Here is an 18,033-nt window from a genome sequence, read left to right as displayed (position 1 = left end):
AACACGCCCTGTTTCAGTTTTTAGTTGGGAGATTGGGTTCATTTGAATCCTGAGGGTCCCTAGGGTCCAACTAGCCCACTAGGTACCTCCAGTAAGTGCCACAGAGCTGCGTTGCAGAGAGGTGTAAAAAGTGGCACGGCCTGGACCACCTCTCTGCAATGCAGCTCAGTGGCGCTTACTGGACGCACTTGGTGGGCTAGTTAGCCCCCAGGGGCCCTCAGTATTGAAGGGAAATTATATCCCCAATTTAAAACGTGCCATAGTGCGTGTTTGCACACGTCACCTCAGGCCCCGTCCCCTCCCTTCACCACTGTGTAAACGCGCCCTGTGGCTGTTCTAAGTTGAGAGATTAAGTCCCCTTGAATCCTAAGGGTCCCTAGGGTCAAACTAGACCACTAGGTACCTCCAGTAAGCGCCACAGAGCTGCGTTGCAGAGAGGTGTAAAAAGGGGCTTGGCCTCAGAACACCTGTCTGCAGCGCAGCTCCCTGGAGCATACTGGAGATGCCTGTTGGGCTAGTTGGCCCTCAGGGACCCTCAGTATTGAAGAGGAATTAATTCCCCAACTTACAACTCGCCAGGGGGCGCGTTTGCAGAGTGCTGCAAGGAGGGGGCGTCGCCTCCGGCACGATGCCAGTCTTTTATTTATTTTAATTTTTTAAGAAGGGGGGCTGTGTGGTTCCCCTTCTTATTCTAATTTATTGGCCCTGATGACCCCATCCCCCAGGGCCTGTCTCCTAATTATATTTTTTTGACCCCAATCCCCAGGGCCGGCCACTGTTTTTTATTATTTTAAAAAAATATATATTTATAGACACACCTAGGACATGCTGGACAAACCGTACGTACCTATCACCATGACGATTTGCGTGATATTCATTAAAAGGCGACTATGCATACAATGAATCCACGTGGAATGTATTTACACCACTAGTGAAGCTCTGACATGTCTGATGCCCTACCGTGCCTAATCCCGGTAGACACCCTTGTCGTTTATTTATACAAACATGGGTAGCTATTGACGGGCACATTTAATACACATGCACACCAAGCCATTCAAAGGGGATTCGTCAAAAATTCGACCAAAACTATGCAAGAAACCCCCCTCACGATTAATAAAACACACATCCACTGCCGGATGTGTAATACTTTTTATTTTACTCTCTGGAAAGGGGACGAACATCACTTGAGAGTCACAGCGCGCTCCTGGCAGAGCCCAATGCTGTGTTACACCCACCATTGCCTGCTGAGTGCCACACACCTCTGTGTTGTATTCCACTAGCTAGTGCATATGCTATGACACTCTCTAGCCCATGTGCACTGTAACACCCCCCCGTGAATATGTCATGCCACACTTGTCTTCGCACGGGTTATATTGCTCCAACTAACGTGCCTTCCTCGATGCCTATGTTATAACGCACAGTGCTATGCCATACATATTACAATCTGGGATCCATATCTTTGTCACAGTGCATATGCAACGTTACACTCCCCAGCACATATTTTATATTACAACTTTAGAGACTAGTTAGGTTACACAACACTGCCCTGTGCATATTACACTCCAAGGCGCATATCGCATAGCACGCGCTAGTGCCTGTGCTATCTCGCGCTCTCCAATGATCTGTCATTGCGCACAATGTATTGCATATTATATTTCACGCCCGGTTCATCTTATATCACACTTTTTGGTGCATAGTTTATACCATACACTATATCTAGTTTTCATTTTCAATCGTGCTCTCAGGACTATGTTCTATATAACACTGTGTTCACGTACCCTTTTCACGGGCATTACATTTTGCGATAGGGGGTGGAGGGTCAAGGGGTGTTTCTGCCAAGTGAGCCCAGAGTCACAGTCACAAAGGTCCTCTTCTTCCTGAATAAAAGTGAGATTATGCTGCATACTTGTTCATATTTTAAGTAGTTCGCACAGACACACGTTTTAAAAACAATAAAGTTCCTAATACCCGCCTTCTCTGAACAGTTAGCTTGCTGCCCCATCCCCCTCCTCCCTATCCTCTGTTGTGTGAATCCATGGACTAGCCTCCTCCATCCTGCCATGCATGGTCTGATGTGCTGCCACTGCCCTCAATTTAGTATGATGTACCAGTCCACTCCTCCTGCCCTCCATTGCCTAATTCTATGTCCCATCATTGACCTCCTGCTTAAACTCTGTGCTTAGCTTGCTGCCCCTATTCTCCTTCCCCCTGCCCTCCGATGTCTTTGTGCATGCCCCTGCTCCATCCTTTTTGCCCACCATGTTCCATGGACCTGCCACTCCTATCTACTCTGAGTGTTCTGTTGAGCTGCCACTCCCCTCCCACCTGCCTAGCATTGTCAGATGACTGTAACCTGTCCCTGCCACCTCCACCCTGCCTGTCCACATGCCATGCCCCTATCCTCTTCCTCCTGTCCACATGGTCCATTGTACTACCACACCCTTCTGCCCTCCCTGGTCTGTTGTGCTGCAACTGCTCCTCCTGCCTGCCCCGTGCGGTCTGTTGTGAGGCCCCTTCCCCTGAACTTTCTTGTCTGTGCACAGGTCCTGACCCTCCCTTCTATCCTCCATCGTCCTTTGTGCATGCCCCTGCACCCTCGTTCTTGCCCATCATAGCCATTGTGCTGCCACTAACCCTCCCACTTGCCATGCATGGTCTTCTGTGCTGCCATGGCCCCTCCCACCTTCCCTGTGTGGTCAGTTAGCTGCCCCTGACCCCCTCCCACCTTCCCTCCATGGTCTGTGTGTATGCCATCACAGTCTCACTGTTGCTCTTCATGGTGTGTCTTGCTTCTAGTGCCCATCCTGCCTGACCTCCATGGCTATCTTGCTGCTCCTGCCCTGCCCCCTTGCCCCCAGCCCTCTGTTTACATGTGCAGACCCCTACTCCCTCCCTCCTGGCTTGTCTGTTCCATTGTAATGCCCCTGATCCGTCCCTCCTGCCCTTTATGGTCTGTTATGCTGCAGCTTTCTCTCCTGTCTGTCCATTATGGTCAGCTAGCTACCATTGCCTCTTGCCCCTCTGTTCTCTGTTGCCATGTGCATGGTCCTGTCCCCTCCCTCTTGCTTTCTATGGATTGTTGTGCTGCACTCCCGTCCCGCATGCCCTGTGTGGTGTATTGTGCTGCTGCAAACCCTGATGCCTGCCCTGCAGGGTCAGTTTGGTGCACCTCTCCATGTCCCTCCTGTCCTCTGTTATCCAAGTCCATGTCCCTACCCCATTTCCTTCCATGATCCAATGTACCATACTTGCGAACATTTTGAACTTGGTAAGAGGGAGATTTTGAAAAAAAACTGGGGTATTGATTTTCCCCTTTGAGTTACATTGAAAAAGAGGAGATTGTAGACAGGAGACAGATCAAATAAAGCCCATTTGAGCTTAAAAACATTGGACGTTTCCAGGCTGAATCGGGTCTGTTGGCATGTATGGTTGTACTACCATTGCCTCTTCCTTCTGCCCACAATGGTCTATTACATTGCCACAGCCTCTCTTGCAAGTCCTGTATTGTTGGTTTGTTGCCCCTGCCCCCCTTTCCAGTGCCCTCCATAGTCTGTTGTGCTGCCACGACCCTTCCTGCCTGCTCAGTGTGGTTAAATTGTTGCCTTTGCATCCTCCTACCTGCCTTCAATTTTCAGAGTCCGTGCCCCTGGCCTCTGCCTCTCAACAGTATCCTAATGAACAACTAGAGTGCTAACATTCTATATTTATTACAAAAGTGTGGAACGCCTGACGTCATCTTGATGTAATCAAAACTGTAATGCCTAGAGCATTTCCTTTAGAAATTACATATATGAGAGGGTCTTATTGGCATCAAAATTATGGTTAGTGCTCTAAAAGACTAAAATAAGGACATATTTTCTGAGTTTTCAAATAGCGACAAAGCACTTTTAAATTATTTGTTATCTTTATGTTTTTTTATCCAGTTGACCACTTGATTAAATGTTGCACTTAGGGGAGAGGATGTGGTGTTACTTCCAGAACTGCAGACTTTGCAACTGGGGACCAGGTTGGAGTTTCTGCTTCAGCTCGACATTCTGTGATTCTGGTCAAATCACTTAGTCTCCCCATGTCTACAACCAAAATGAATTTGTTCTTGTGTGATGTAACCAATGCTCATGTAAAGCACTCCAATACCTGACAAGTCTGCACTATATAACACTGCAAAAACACAAAATAATAAGTGTTTTGCACACTTCTGTCATTGGGCTATATTTGGGCTACATCTGGGTGATTCTGGGCTACATTTGGGCTCTTTTGTCTCCGGTGGCCATTTTGGGAGATTTATTTGTTATGAAGTTTCCTAATTTCCTCATGTACTGCAGTCTCCTCAGTAGGAAATGCTTTCAGTTTTTTACTTTGATTCCATCATGAAGGTATTCAGATATGTCACACATTTGCCATAAATTCTGAATGTTAGCACTCTAGTTGCTCATTAGATCACTGTAGTAAAACTACTGTTCACCATGGAAGTCTGCTCCTGGTATTAAAAGTGCATGTTTCAGTCTGCATGTCAGAAATTTTTAATGAAATAGAAGAGGATTTGAGAAGTCACTCAAAATGTGCCCTCATTTTCTTTCTTCAGCATTAATCATAATTTCTATGGCAAAATGAACCCCCTCATTGTGTTCCTTTTTAAAATAAATGTTTAAAGTGTTACCAGTTTATTCCAATCAAGATGGCTTCAGGTGTGCCATACTTTTGTCATAATGAAGACAGTAAGCGCTCTAGTTGCTTTTAAGAACACTCTGGGACATTCTGTCATTGGGCTATACTTGGGCTACATCTGGGTGATATTCGGGCTACATTTGGGCTCTTTTGTCTCTGGTGGCCATCTTGGGTGACTTATTTGTTATGAAGTTTCCTAATTTCCTCATTTACTGCAGTCTCCTCAGTAGGAAATACTTTCAGTTTTTTACTTTGATTCCATCAAGAAGGCATTCAGATATGTCACACATTTGCCATAAATTCTGAATGTTAGCACACTAGTTGCTCATTAGATCACTGTAGTAAAGCTACTGCTCACCACGGAAGTCTGCTGCTAGTATTAGAAGTGCATGTTTCAGTCTGCATATCAGAATTTTTTAATGAAATAGAAGAGGATTTGAGAAGTCACTCAAAATGTGCCCTAATTTTTCTTTCTTCAGCACTAATCATAATTTCTATGGCAAAATGAACCCCCTCATTGTGTTCCTTTTTAAATTAAATGTTTTAAGAGTTACCACTTTAATCCAAGCAAGATGGCTTCAGGTGTGCCATACGTTCATCATAAGTAGGACTGTTAGCGCTCTAGTTGTTCTTTGGAACACTCTGGGAAGCTGCAGTAGAACACAAAGGAATCAACTGACAGTCTCTGCCCTTGTTGGATGTACACGTTTTACTGAGAATGTCAGACTTCATTCTCACATGGCTGAGAAAAATGATCTGAATTTACAGAAAATATGCTCTCAGTTTAGTTTATAGATCACCTTCCAAACCTCTGTGGGAAAAGCATGAGAAAATATTTTTCTCTCAATCATGATATCCCAGCAGAAGGCTTTTTCACATGGTGAAATCACCTTAGAACATACCACAATTCCTAAAATGAGTATGGTACCATGAACAAATGATTTATAATGTAACTAAAGTCTTAAAACCTTCTATTAACTGCAATGCTTTTTAATGAGGTGCTATCATGTATATTGGTCCCAAGATGGCTGCCAACACTTCTTGGATGAAGTGCTGACAGCCAATCAGATCTCAGGATGAGATGTGTGGTTAGGCTCCGCCCACATATATATATGATTTTACTTTTGATTTTCTCAGGAACTACTGAACAGATTGACACCAGACCTGCAAAAGGCACTTCCCTGACCTGAGGACTACCTCTCTGCCAAATTTCAAGTAATTCTGTTCAGCCGTTCGGGCTGTACCTTGGACTAAAGGTCCCTATGGAAAAATGCATGGGGAAAACGTGTTTTGGGACCCCCCTTTTTTCTTGGCCCCCGCTTGAGAAATCACCCCGAGACTTTCAGGGTAGGAGCGGAGCGCCCCACCTATTTTGAAAATTTTGCGAGGATTCGTCAACCGGCGCCAAAGTTATTCCAAATAGAATGATGCGGATTTCCTATGGAAACACGGTCCTAACTATAACTATCTACTGGCGACCGCCAGTAGATTATATAATATATATATTATATATATATATATATATATATATATATATATATATATATATATATATATATATATATATATATATAATATATATATTCCTTTTTTTTTATTGAACATTTATTTATTGTGTTCTGCAAGTGTTCAGAGTTTTAGCTACTAATATTAAAATCCCATTTCTCACGGGGCGACTGTGGGGTAGTTGGGTCGCAAAGGAAGCTGCCATTTGTGTCTGTCAGTCGAGAGGGTGGGATAATTTTATTCCCTAAGGGTTCCATTTGAGATTTGAGGCGGGGTTGGTGGTTTGGGTGTTGGTATATTCTTTCTGTTAGACCTGGCATCTTTGGCGTGCGGATTTCCTATGGAAACACGGTCCTAACTATAACTATCTACTGGCGACCGCCAGTAGATTATATAATATATATATATATATATATATATATATATATATATATATATATATATATATATATATATATATATATATATATGTGTGATCAAGTCCCCTGCAAGGGATGAGACGCGTCATGGCTGCTGCAACATTTGAAGAGTTCAAATAAAATACAGCTGGTGCTCACATATATACCTTTTATAGACTATTCTCCCATATTTTTACCTATATTTACCATGTGTAATAAAGACATCTGCGTGGTAAAGATTTGCATGGTATAAAAGCTGAGTGGTAAAGGCACCTTGTGGTAATTGCCTCATTTGAAAGGCTGCTCCCCTGTACAAACAGATGTCTAAGCTTAAAAGAAACCAATACTGTGGGGAAAAGACTGTTTTCCTGAGCATGTTTGGCTTTTTTCCACAATCACATATTTTTACTGTTGATTGGTTGGCACTGTGCCAAATGTAATTATTTATTGCCTTAAAGCAGCAATAGGTGTTTTTAGGGTTGTTTTGAATCCTGGAAGTGGTGGGCTAGCCTGAATTGCCAGTGGAAGTTAGAGTGGAAGGGTCGCACATGAGAGGAGGATTTGAATATGAAAGTGGAACAGGGCAGTTTAGGCGATATTATGAGTTGCTGATTACCAAATCTTCATTTGCAGTTGCGTGCATCAGGTTAGGATGTAAGAAAGGGATATTCGATGAGCGGCTTTGAACAGTTGTTAAACCAACACATATGTGGAGAATGGTCAAGGAGAGAAACGGAGAAACACTGGATGGACAGGGTAATGATGGGCACTTTTGAAACCTAAAAGTGGCACTGTGCTAAGCAGGTATTCTCAAGGCTCCAGATTACTCCAAGCAGTTCATTGTGCAGGCTGATGCCTCTGAGCTAGGGATAGGAGTGGCCCTATCCCAGACCAGTGATGATGGACAAGACCAGGTTGTTGCTTTCATAAGCACAAGGCTACTCCCCAGGGAACAGCATTAGAGTGCCATTGAGAGGGAGTTCTTTGCTGTGGTTTGGTACCTGAAGTAATTTCCTAGTCCATAATGACCACAGACCTCTTAGATGGCTAATGCAGATGAAAGGAAAAAGCCCAAAACTTTTGAGGTGGTCCATCCCCCTACAGGGAATGGACTTTACAGTAAAACACAGACCTGGGACTGCCCATGCCAATGCAGATGGACTTTCTAGATTCTTCCACGTAGACAATGAAGACTCTCTTGGGAAAGGTTAGTCTCATCCTCATTCATTGGGGGGGGGGTAGGGGGGGGGGATGGGGGTGTTGTAAGAGAGTGCCCCTTTCTGCATGGTTACCCCCACTTTTTGCCTGACATCTGATGCAACTTGATTGATGCCCCCTGGGTCCCTGCCAATCAGGTTCCCAGGGCCTGTGTTATTTCCCAAAGCTGTACCTTTGTTCCCACAATTGGATCATCTCTGGTCACAGGTAAGCCCCTCTTAAAAGGTACCAAGGGTTGCAAGGGCACTGTGACCAGGGAAAGCCTCTAAGGGCTTCAGCACCTGTTGTGCAACCCTTAGAGGCACTGTACCTTAATACCCACACACTGCCATTGCAGGCTGCGTGTTTTGGTGCAGAGAAAAGTGAAGAGTCAACATGGCACACATCCCTGTGTGCCATGCCTGCAAACCACTGCCGAGGTCCTAGGTACGTCACGTCACGCCTCTAGCAGGGGGCACTGGCCCTCAGGTGAGGGTACAGTGGCATGAGCCCTGTACCCAGTGTCTAAGTCCATTCTTAGACATTGTAAGTATAGTAAAGCCATAAAGAGTATATGGTGAGAAAGTTAGTCATTACGAACTCTGTAGCTCCATAAGGACTATATTAAAACCTGGGAAGTTTGGTAGCAAACTTCTCAGCACATTAAACCCACTCTTATGCCAGTGTAGGATTTAATGTGAAATGCACTCAGAGGGCATCTTGGAGATGACACCTGAAAAACGACCAGCCCTGCTGTGGTTCCTGAATGGCTGCCCACCATTTGCCCCCACCAGACAGATTTCTGGACCCCTTGGTAGAGAGCCTGTGCTCTCAAGGTCCAGAAACAAAGTCCTTCCTGGGCAGAGGTGTCCTGCATGGGCTGGGACCACGAAGGGGAAGCTTTAAAGGCCTGCCAACTTTGTAAGCTGCCCTGCCTTTTGCTGCACCCAGCATCTACTTTGGGTGGATGAAACAGCAGGAAAATCAAGTTAGGAGGAGAGGTGTGCCCACCTTTGCCAACTCCACCCCTCAGGTGGGGAAGGTGAGGTGAAGCACACATCTCAGTCCCTTCCATCTTGAAAATGAGGGGACCCAGGGAATTAGGGAGAGGCTCATGCCTTAATAGGGGGTGTACCCACTCCTAGTAAGGGACCTATTGGTCCTGACCTGCACACCCCTTTACCACCCCTAAAGTTAGTATTTAGGGGTGAGCCTGAACCTTGCCTCCTCAGATTTGAGGAAGAAAGAATAAGGACCGAAGATCCTTGCTGGCCCTGGAAGAAGAGGACGCCAATTGCTTTGGTCCCAGCCTTCCCGGCCTGTCCCGACTCCGATCTGACTACAGCGAAACCCCGTCGTGCCTAGCAGCCCCCAGAGCCCGAAGGACCTGCCCTGCACCCATCTTACAGACTCTGTCTCGGTGTGAGGACCGGATTTGCTCAAACAAAGACTCACCCACAGAATCCGGATCCAGGCAGCTCTGCGATTTTGCTAAAGAAACAAAGGCCCCCCCTAATTTACTTCTAGGTCCAAGAGGAGGGATAAAACAAAAGCTAAAAAACAACAAGACCTCTTGTCTGACCTATATTTCTTTGATGCGACCTACTTAGGTTCTGACATGCCAACAACCCAACATAACAATACAAAAAACTAAGAAATTCCAGAGATAGTTTTATCATTCATTATATTGCATCTGTGTCAATTGTTATTTCGTATTTAAATAGAACTTTATTTGGTATGTGTTGTTTTTCTTTCTTTTTTTGTGATTACATTAATCACAAAAATATATACAAATATACATATGTCATTGTTTGTACATTTAGTTGCTTTCGTTCTTTATCTAGTACAGTCTTAAATTCTTTGAAGAAAACATATATATCACCCCACAACAAATTGTCAACAAAATCATTCTCACCAGTCAGACTCCTCTCATACAACCTCAATCATACATAAAAGAAGAAGAGATTCAGCCCTATGAGGGGTCCCGACAAATGGTCCAGAGAGAACACCATCAGCTGCTGGAAGATCTCAAACATCAGTTGTTTATGTTGACACTGTCTCTCAGGGGCCATTCCTCATGGGCATGGTGTTGCGATTTTGCACCACTCTGCACCCGATGCCCATGGCCCGAGTCCGAGTGGCCCAACACCACAAGGACGACTACCCAGCGATCCTGACTTGGGATCTGGTGGTCTTCGACTTCCCTCAGACTTCAAGCTGCCGCCTGCCGCCTCAACCTGAAGGCTCCCCCTGGCTGCGACCAGAGCTGGTAAGAGGAACCTGACTCCAAAAGACATCCCTTTACCTGACACCCCATGTCTTTGGGTGACCCAACCAATGGTGCCCAGACTTCCCTCATGATCCCAACTTACCTCTTCAGCCAGTGGTCGCCTTCAGGAAGCCTCCCTGCCAGAGCCTGCAGCATCTTTGCCGAATCAGAGATTTCCATTGAACCACAGGATCCCCGACGTCGCCTTGGCACTCTGCACCTGGCTGCCCCTGTGCCACTGGAGTGCAGCTCCTGTGCTGATTGTTGGCCCCTGCAGTGCCGATCCTAACACCAGAAACCTTTCTCCCGCAACCAAGTGGCCTGCTTGTGAGCAGTCTCTTACCCATGGCCACTTTAGCCCCATTGGCTAACATTGGTCCCCTGCACTCTGCTTCCGGCTGCCCTAGTGCTGCTGATGGTGCGATTTGAGTGCCCAATTGGCCCTTGGGGAACCTTGGGCCTAACACCCAAAATTCTTTCTGGTAAGTCGTTTACTTACCTGAGAACTAATAACATTCTTTTTCCCTTAGGAACCAATGTTATGAGTTTTGTTCCGAAATAAACATGTTGATCTGCTGTTTTGTATGAAAAGACAATAACTGTGCTTTAATTTAAGAATTGGCATACTTACCTGTAAATGACAACAGTCTGTGTGTGATATCTCGGCATATCACCTCAAGACCTAAAAGTAACTGAAAAGTAATCCAAGAGTAATCATAATTAATCTCACTATAGTTTAACCCAATACAAACTTGTAAAAATTGCAATTTCATCCACAACTGCATTTTCTTGTAAAGTCTTGCATTTGAGAGGATATTTCACTTACCTTTGCCAAGTCCTGCTTGGTTCTAGAAATAAAACATAAGTATACCTTTTTTATACTTACCTAATTGGTCAGGATTCAGTCTCAGAGTGTGTGTCATCACTCTTGAGTGAGTAAATACAATAAATGCTTAACAAAAACTCTGGATAATCTTACCTGCCCTCCCACGCTACCTCAAAGAGAGCTGTTAGTACTTGTTTAATTGAGCCTCTGCTATACCCCTGGGGATTCCCTGGACTTTGTACACACTATACCTTACTTTGGTATAATATATACAGAGCCAGCTTCCTACACTACATGACAGGATTGGGCACGGAAAATCTGGTATCCCGAACCTCTGCAAATTAGCATCTATCCTCTGATCAGGCTGCCCCTTCGGGAGGATCTTCAGTTGCAGCAGCAGGAGAGGGTCCTCCACCCGAACCTGTCAACTCTACACCTTCTTGTATGGAGATTAAGCGGAGATAGTTGACAGCTTCCGACCTTCCTCCTGAAGTCTGCAATGTTATCTTGGTGGCCAGGCATTCCTCCACCAAGACGATATATACACCTGCCGGTGGAACGCATTTGTATCATATTGTACAAAAAAGTCTATTGACCCTCTGTCTGCTCCCTTTTTGATATGTTACTTTTTATTTTGACCCTTACCCAGCAGGGCTCTGTACTGGGCACCCTGAAAGGTATCTTTCGGCTTTGCCTGTCTTCCTGATGGTACCAGACCAACCCTCCTTATTTAAATCACCCATTGTACATAGATTCCTGAAAGGCCTTTTACAAATGTTTCCACATGCCCCTTTCGTTATGCCTCATTGGGAGTTTAATTTGGTTCTTCTCTTCTTCATGTGTGCTCCTTTAGAGCCCTTGCATAATTGTCCCATGTGACTGCTCACCATCAAACCAGCCTTTTTAGTGACAATTACCTCTGCCAGAAGTGTGAGTGAGCTGCAGGCTTTATCATACGAGCCTCCCTTCTTGACAATGTTCCCTGACAAGTTGGTGCTTCTCATTAGGTTCCCTTTCCTCCCGAAAGTGGTTACATCTTTCCATGTGGGACAATCTGTCAACTTGCCCACTTTCTATGCTCCTCCGCATCCCTCTAAAGAAGAGGAGCAACACCACTGTCTCGAACCAAAAAGAGCATTGACTGCACAAAAGAATTCCGGGTGGGCGACCAAGTCTTCATGGGGTACATCGGAACAAAGAAGGGTCGGGCAGTGCAAAAGAGGACTATTTTGCAATAGGGCATCTTCTGCTTTGTTATGCTCTGTTAAAGAATCAGCTTTCTGAAGGCTTAAGAGCTCATATCACCAGAGCTAAGGCTTCTATCACTGCATTAGCACGTGGGGTCCCAATCCTGGACATCTGTCACGCAGCAACGTGGGCCTCCCTACACACGTTTACTAAACATTACTGCATAGACAGCAAAGTCCGCAGGGAGTGTCATTTTGGCTGTTCAGTACTGCAGGATTTCCTAGTCTGAGCTTGTCTGCAGTCCCTCCTCCGGGGATGGTGTTGCTCAGGTACAAAGGTAAGGAATCTGCAGCTAAATGTCTCTATCAGATGAACAAGTTAATTACCTTTGTTAACGCCTTATCTGGTAAAGACATGATTTAAACACAGATTCTTTACCGACTCACCCATCCTCCCGACTCTGTGGTCAGATGTCAGATTTGTAGGGTTAGGGCTGATCCTTTTCAGGTCCCTAGTTTTCAAACACACCAGTGTCAATACACTTCTGGCTTTGAAAGTCGTGATAAAGTAAAGGACGTCAGCGCATCAAGGACTCGCCTATAATGGTGACGCGGACGACGCTGACACCACGCGGAGCTGACCAACACCACCTTCCCGCGTGCAGGCTTATTGCTCAAAGAAAAATCTCCCGCATCCAATCTGACGCCTGGGAAATTCAAAGGTTAGGAATCTCTGGCTAGATCATGCCTCTACCAGATAAGGCGTTACCAAAGGTAAATAACTTTCTCATTTTGACCGCACAGTCCACAAATAGTATATATTTTATGCAGTACTTTAACCTGAGCTATTGTCCCCCTCGCTTTAGTATCAGACATTGTTTTTATGGGTTATATCTATGAATCGTCAAGAGCCTAGTATAGCTACTCCCTGAATAGAAACTTGTTGACTAGTACATCCGATAATATTGAATCCCAATTGCTTTAAAAATGCCTTATTTTTGAGTGTGAGATGGGTGTCTGAGTGACAAAGTATGTGTGGTTTGTAAGTAGATATTTCCTCTCTAACCAAGCGACGTTTCGAGGTGCGATTCAAACTTGCTGCATTTCAATACATCAATTTAAAGTGAACCAAAGCGCATTAACTTCATCCCGTGCGCTCCCCTCCAACGCATCCCAACCCAACAGCAAATCCAACCAATAGAAAAAGGAATGTGACATATCAATTAATTTTATCCCACTTCACCCCCGAGGCCCTCCCCTTAGCAAGAAAAAAAAGTAAAATATGAAAGTGTTAGATCTGGGGGTCTCTAGTTGGCAGGGTAGGTACCACTGTCCAAGTAGGGACCCTTGCTTCTAGTCAGGGAAAGGGGGATACACTGTTAAGATAACCCCTGCTCACCCTCTAGGTAGCTTGGCCTGAGCAGTCTAGGCTATCAAAGGCAATGTGTAAAGTATTTGTACCAACACTCACAGTAACACAGTGAAAACTACACAGATTTACTCCACACCAGTTTTAGAAAAATAAGGTATCTTTACTAAAAACTTCACAAGACCAAATACTACAGACAAACCAACATACAATTAAAAAGGTTACTTTAAAGATAGTTCAAGAGTTTGCAGAAAGTACTCCAGGATGTAAAAATCAGTGTCCTGCACAATGTGACTCTCAATGCACAAAATGCGACACTCTCGTGCCCAACAGTACCTGTAGTTGCGATAAGGTTCCCAAAAGCTATAACAAGGAAGATGGCAAAGGCGATGCGATACTCCTGAGATCTTGGGGAGGCTTTGCAGCAGCCCTGCTTCACGCAGCAGAGGTGGATGCGCCTGCTCCGATCTGTAGGGGGAGGATGCAATGACTTTGGCTTTCGTTGCGTAGGTTTCTTAGAGGGAAGCTTCACGCACAGGTACGATGCGACGATCTTCGATGCGGCGCGATGCGCGGCGCAGCGCTGACTTTTGGCGCTGCAACCCTCGATGCGTTGCGGTGCGCGATGCGGTGTTGACTTCTGGCGCTGCAACCCTCGATGCGTCACGGGATGGGACTCTGCGTCTCCACACACAGCGACTGGATACTTTCACGCACCGGCAGTGGTGCGGCCCGCAAACTGGTTCTGCGACGACCCTCGCAGAGTCGGGAATCTTCACGCACCGGGAAGATGCTCGACGCACTCGGCGATGCGAGGACTCCGGGTGCTGCGATGACGCCACGATGAAATTCTCCTCGCACTCTCGTTCTTGCGACTCGCAATTGGATGATGCGTGGGGTACCAGTTACTCTTTTTCACGCTTCTGCTTCCCAGCTCCCAAACACAGCAAAACGACCTCCTGAGGCCCCAAGACTAGGCAAGCACTCCAAGGCAGGTCAGAACTCCCTCAGCAGAGTTCCAGGGGAGCTGGTGGTGAAGTCCTTTTGTTCCTGGGACTTCTTAACAGGGAGCCAGCTCTTCTCAGGCCCTTGGAGATCAGAATCAAAAGAAGGGGACACAGCAAAGTCCTTCCCCTCTCCTTGGCAGCAAAGCAAATCAGCAAGCTGGCAGTCTTCTCCTCTTCAGTTCTTTTCAGCTTTCTCCTTGGCAGAGGTTCCTTCTTAGTTCCAAAGTGATCTAAAGTTTAGGTGTCTGGGGTCCTCTTCTTATACCCCTCCAAGTCTTTGTCTCTCTTTGTTTCAGTGGGGGGATTCCCCTGCTCAAACCGGTTCCTGGGTGTGCTCTGCCCTGGAGCACCTGGTTCCTTTCAGAGTGAGGGGCAGGGTCGTTAGAGGCTCAGCAGGAGGTGGAGCCTTCTTTGTGCTGGCAGAGTCAGAGTCCTCAGCCTGGCCAGCAGGGGGTGGAGAGCCAGCATTGTGCTGGCAGAGGCAGCCCTACTCAAACCCAGGGGCTACTCCTCCCACCCATCTAAAGCAGATCTCCCTATTCACCCTGCTGCTGACTCATCCAGACTCCTGGAGCCACCTAGCCCATCACATGACACCAGTCAGCCAATCTGCACACAGGCACACAGGAAGGTTAAACAGGAGAATAGCTACTTTCTAAAAAGTGCTATTCTCACACAGTGAATTTAAAAACCATCTTGCTAAAAAGATGTATAATTAAATTCTGAACACAAAGATACCAAACTTGCATTTTCTATCTTGCCTTTAGGGGAAGATAGGCATGTAAACAGCCTCCCCCATTCTGTCCTATGGGCAAGATAGCCTCTCAGCAGTGAAAAACGAAAATGGCTGTAATTCACTACCAGGGCATGTTACACACCTCAGTACATGCCCTACCTTTCAGATACACTGCACCCAGCCCAGGGGGGTACCTAGGGCCACCATAGGGATGCCTGACATGTACAGAAAGGGAAGGATAAGGCCTGGTCAGTGGTTGCACTGGCCAGGTCGACATGGCAGTCCTGGACTGCACATAGCCACTGCAAGCAGGCCTAAGACTTCATTTCAGGGCTACTCCTGTGGGTGGCACAATCAGTGCTGCAACCCACTAGTAGCATTTGAATCACCAGCCCTGGCACACTCAGTGCACTTTACTAGGGGCTGACAGGTGAAACAAATATACCAATCATGGATAACCAATCAATATAACAATTTAGCTAGGGAGCACTTGCACTTTGACACTGATCAGCAGTGGCAAAGTGCCCAACGCATCTAAACCAGCAAAAACGAAATCCAGTATAGCATCAAAAAAACAGGAGGTAGAGGCAAAAAGTCAGGGGAAACCACGCCAAAGATGCCAGGTCTAACAGAAAGAATATACCAACACCCAAACCACCAACCCCGCCTCAAATCTCAAATGGAACCCTTAGGGAATAAAATTATCCCACCCTCTCGACTGACAGACACAAATGGCAGCTTCCTTTGCGACCCAACTACCCCACAGTCGCCCCGTGAGAAATGAGATTTTAATATTAGTAGCTAAAACTCTGAACACTTGCAGAACACAATAAATAAATGTTCAATAAAAAAAAGGAATATATACATATATATATATATATATATATATATATATATATATGTATATTATCTACTGGCGGTCGCCAGTAGATAGTTATAGTTAGGACCGTGTTTCCATAGGAAATCCGCAACATTCTATTTGGAATAACTTTGGCGCGGTTGACGAATCCTCGCGAAATTTTCAAAATAGGTGGGGCGCTCCGCTTCGCTCCTACCCTGAAAGTCTCGGGGGGATTCGTCAAGCGGGGGCTGAGAAAAAAGGGGGGTCCCAAAACGCGTTTTCCCCATGCAATTTTCCATAGGGACTTTTAGTCCAAGGTACAGCCCGAACGGCTGAACAGAATTACTTGAAATTTGGCAAAGAGGTAGTCCTCAGGTCAGGCATGTGCCTTTTGCATATATGGTGTTAATCTGTTCAGTAGTTCCTGAGAAAATCAAAAGTAAAATCACATACATATCTGGGCGGAGCCTAACCACACATCTCATCGTGAGATCTGATTGGCTGTCAGTACTTCATCCAAGAAGTGTTGGCAGCCATCTTGGGACCAATATACATGATAGCACCTCATTAAAAAGCCTTGCAGTTAATAGAAGGTTTTAAGACTTTAGTTACATTATAAATCATTTGTTGATGGTACCATACTCATTTTAGGAATTGTGGTGTGTTCTAAGGTGATTTTACCATGTGAAAAAGCCTTCTGCTGTGATATCACAAACCATGTTTGAGAGAAAACTATTTTCTCATACTTTTCCCACAGAGGTTTGGAAGGTGATCTATAAGCTAAACTGAGAGCATATTTTCTGTAAATTCACATTATCTTTCTCAGTCATGTAAGAATGAAGTCTGACATTCTCAGTAAAACATGTACATCCAACAAGGGCAGAGACTGTCAGTTGATTCCTTTGTGTTCTACTGCAGCTTCCCAGAGTGCTCTAAAGAACAACTAGAGCGCGAACAGTCTTACTTATGACAAAAGTATGGCACACCTGAAGCCATCTTGATTGGAATAAAGTGGTAACACTTAAAACATTTAATTTACAAAGGAACAAAATGAGGGGGTTCATTTTGCCATATAAATTATGACTAGTGCTGCAGAAAGAAAAACTAGGGCACAATTTGACTTCTGAAATCCTCTTTTATTCCATAAAAACATTCTGACATGCAGACTGAAACATGCACTTTGAATACCAGCAGCACACTTGCCTGGTGAGCAGTAGCTTTACTACAGTGATCTAATGAGCAACTAGAGTGCTAACATTCAGAATTTATGGAAAATGTGTGACACATCTGAATGCCTTCTTGATGGAATCAAAGTAAAAAACTGAAATATTTCCTACTGAGGAGACTGCAGTAAATGAGGAAATTAGGAAACTTCATAACAAATAAATCTCCCAAGATGGCCACCAGAGACAAAAGAGCCCAAATGTAGCCCAAATATCACCCAGATGTAGCCCAAGTATAGCCCAATGACAGAATGTCAAAGAGTGTTCTTAAGAACAACTAGAGCGCTTACTGTCTTACTTATGACAAAAGTATGGCACACCTGAAGCCATCTTGATTGGAATAAACTGGTAACACTTAAAACATTTAATTTAAAAAGGAACACAATGAGGGGGTTCATTTTGCCATAGAAATTATGATTAGTGCTGAAGAAAGAAAAATTAGGGCACATTTTGAGTGACTTCTCAAATCCTCTTCTATTTCATTAAAAAATTCTGATATGCAGACTGAAACATGCACTTCTAATACTAGCAGCAGACTTCCGTGGTGAGCAGTAGCTTTACTACAGTGATCTAATGAGCAACTAGAGTGCTAACATTCAGAATTTATGGCAAATGTGTGACATATCTGAATACCTTCTTGATGGAATCAAAGTAAAAAACTGAAAGCATTTCCTACTGAGGAGACTGCAGTAAATGAGGAAATTAGGAAACTTCATAACAAATAAATCTCCTAAAATGGCCACCAGAGACAAAAGAGCCCAAATGTAGCCCAAATATCACCCAGATGTAGCCCAAATGTAGCCCAATGA

The 18,033-nt window shown here is 45.0% G+C and overlaps 1 protein-coding gene across 1 annotated transcript in view; it reads left to right on the top strand.

Moving 5' to 3' along the window:
* The window catches only part of LOC146817393 (uncharacterized), a 1,110,110-nt gene that overhangs the window by 388,486 nt on the left and 703,591 nt on the right, over positions 1-18,033 (top strand). The gene's annotated exons all lie outside the window — the stretch shown is intronic.

This window comes from Triturus cristatus, chromosome 6 (assembly GCF_964204655.1).
Source record: "Triturus cristatus chromosome 6, aTriCri1.1, whole genome shotgun sequence".
Taxonomy (NCBI): Eukaryota; Metazoa; Chordata; class Amphibia; order Caudata; family Salamandridae; genus Triturus; species Triturus cristatus.
Note: the sequence above shows the minus strand (reverse complement) of the source record. Positions and strands in the feature narration are given on the sequence as shown.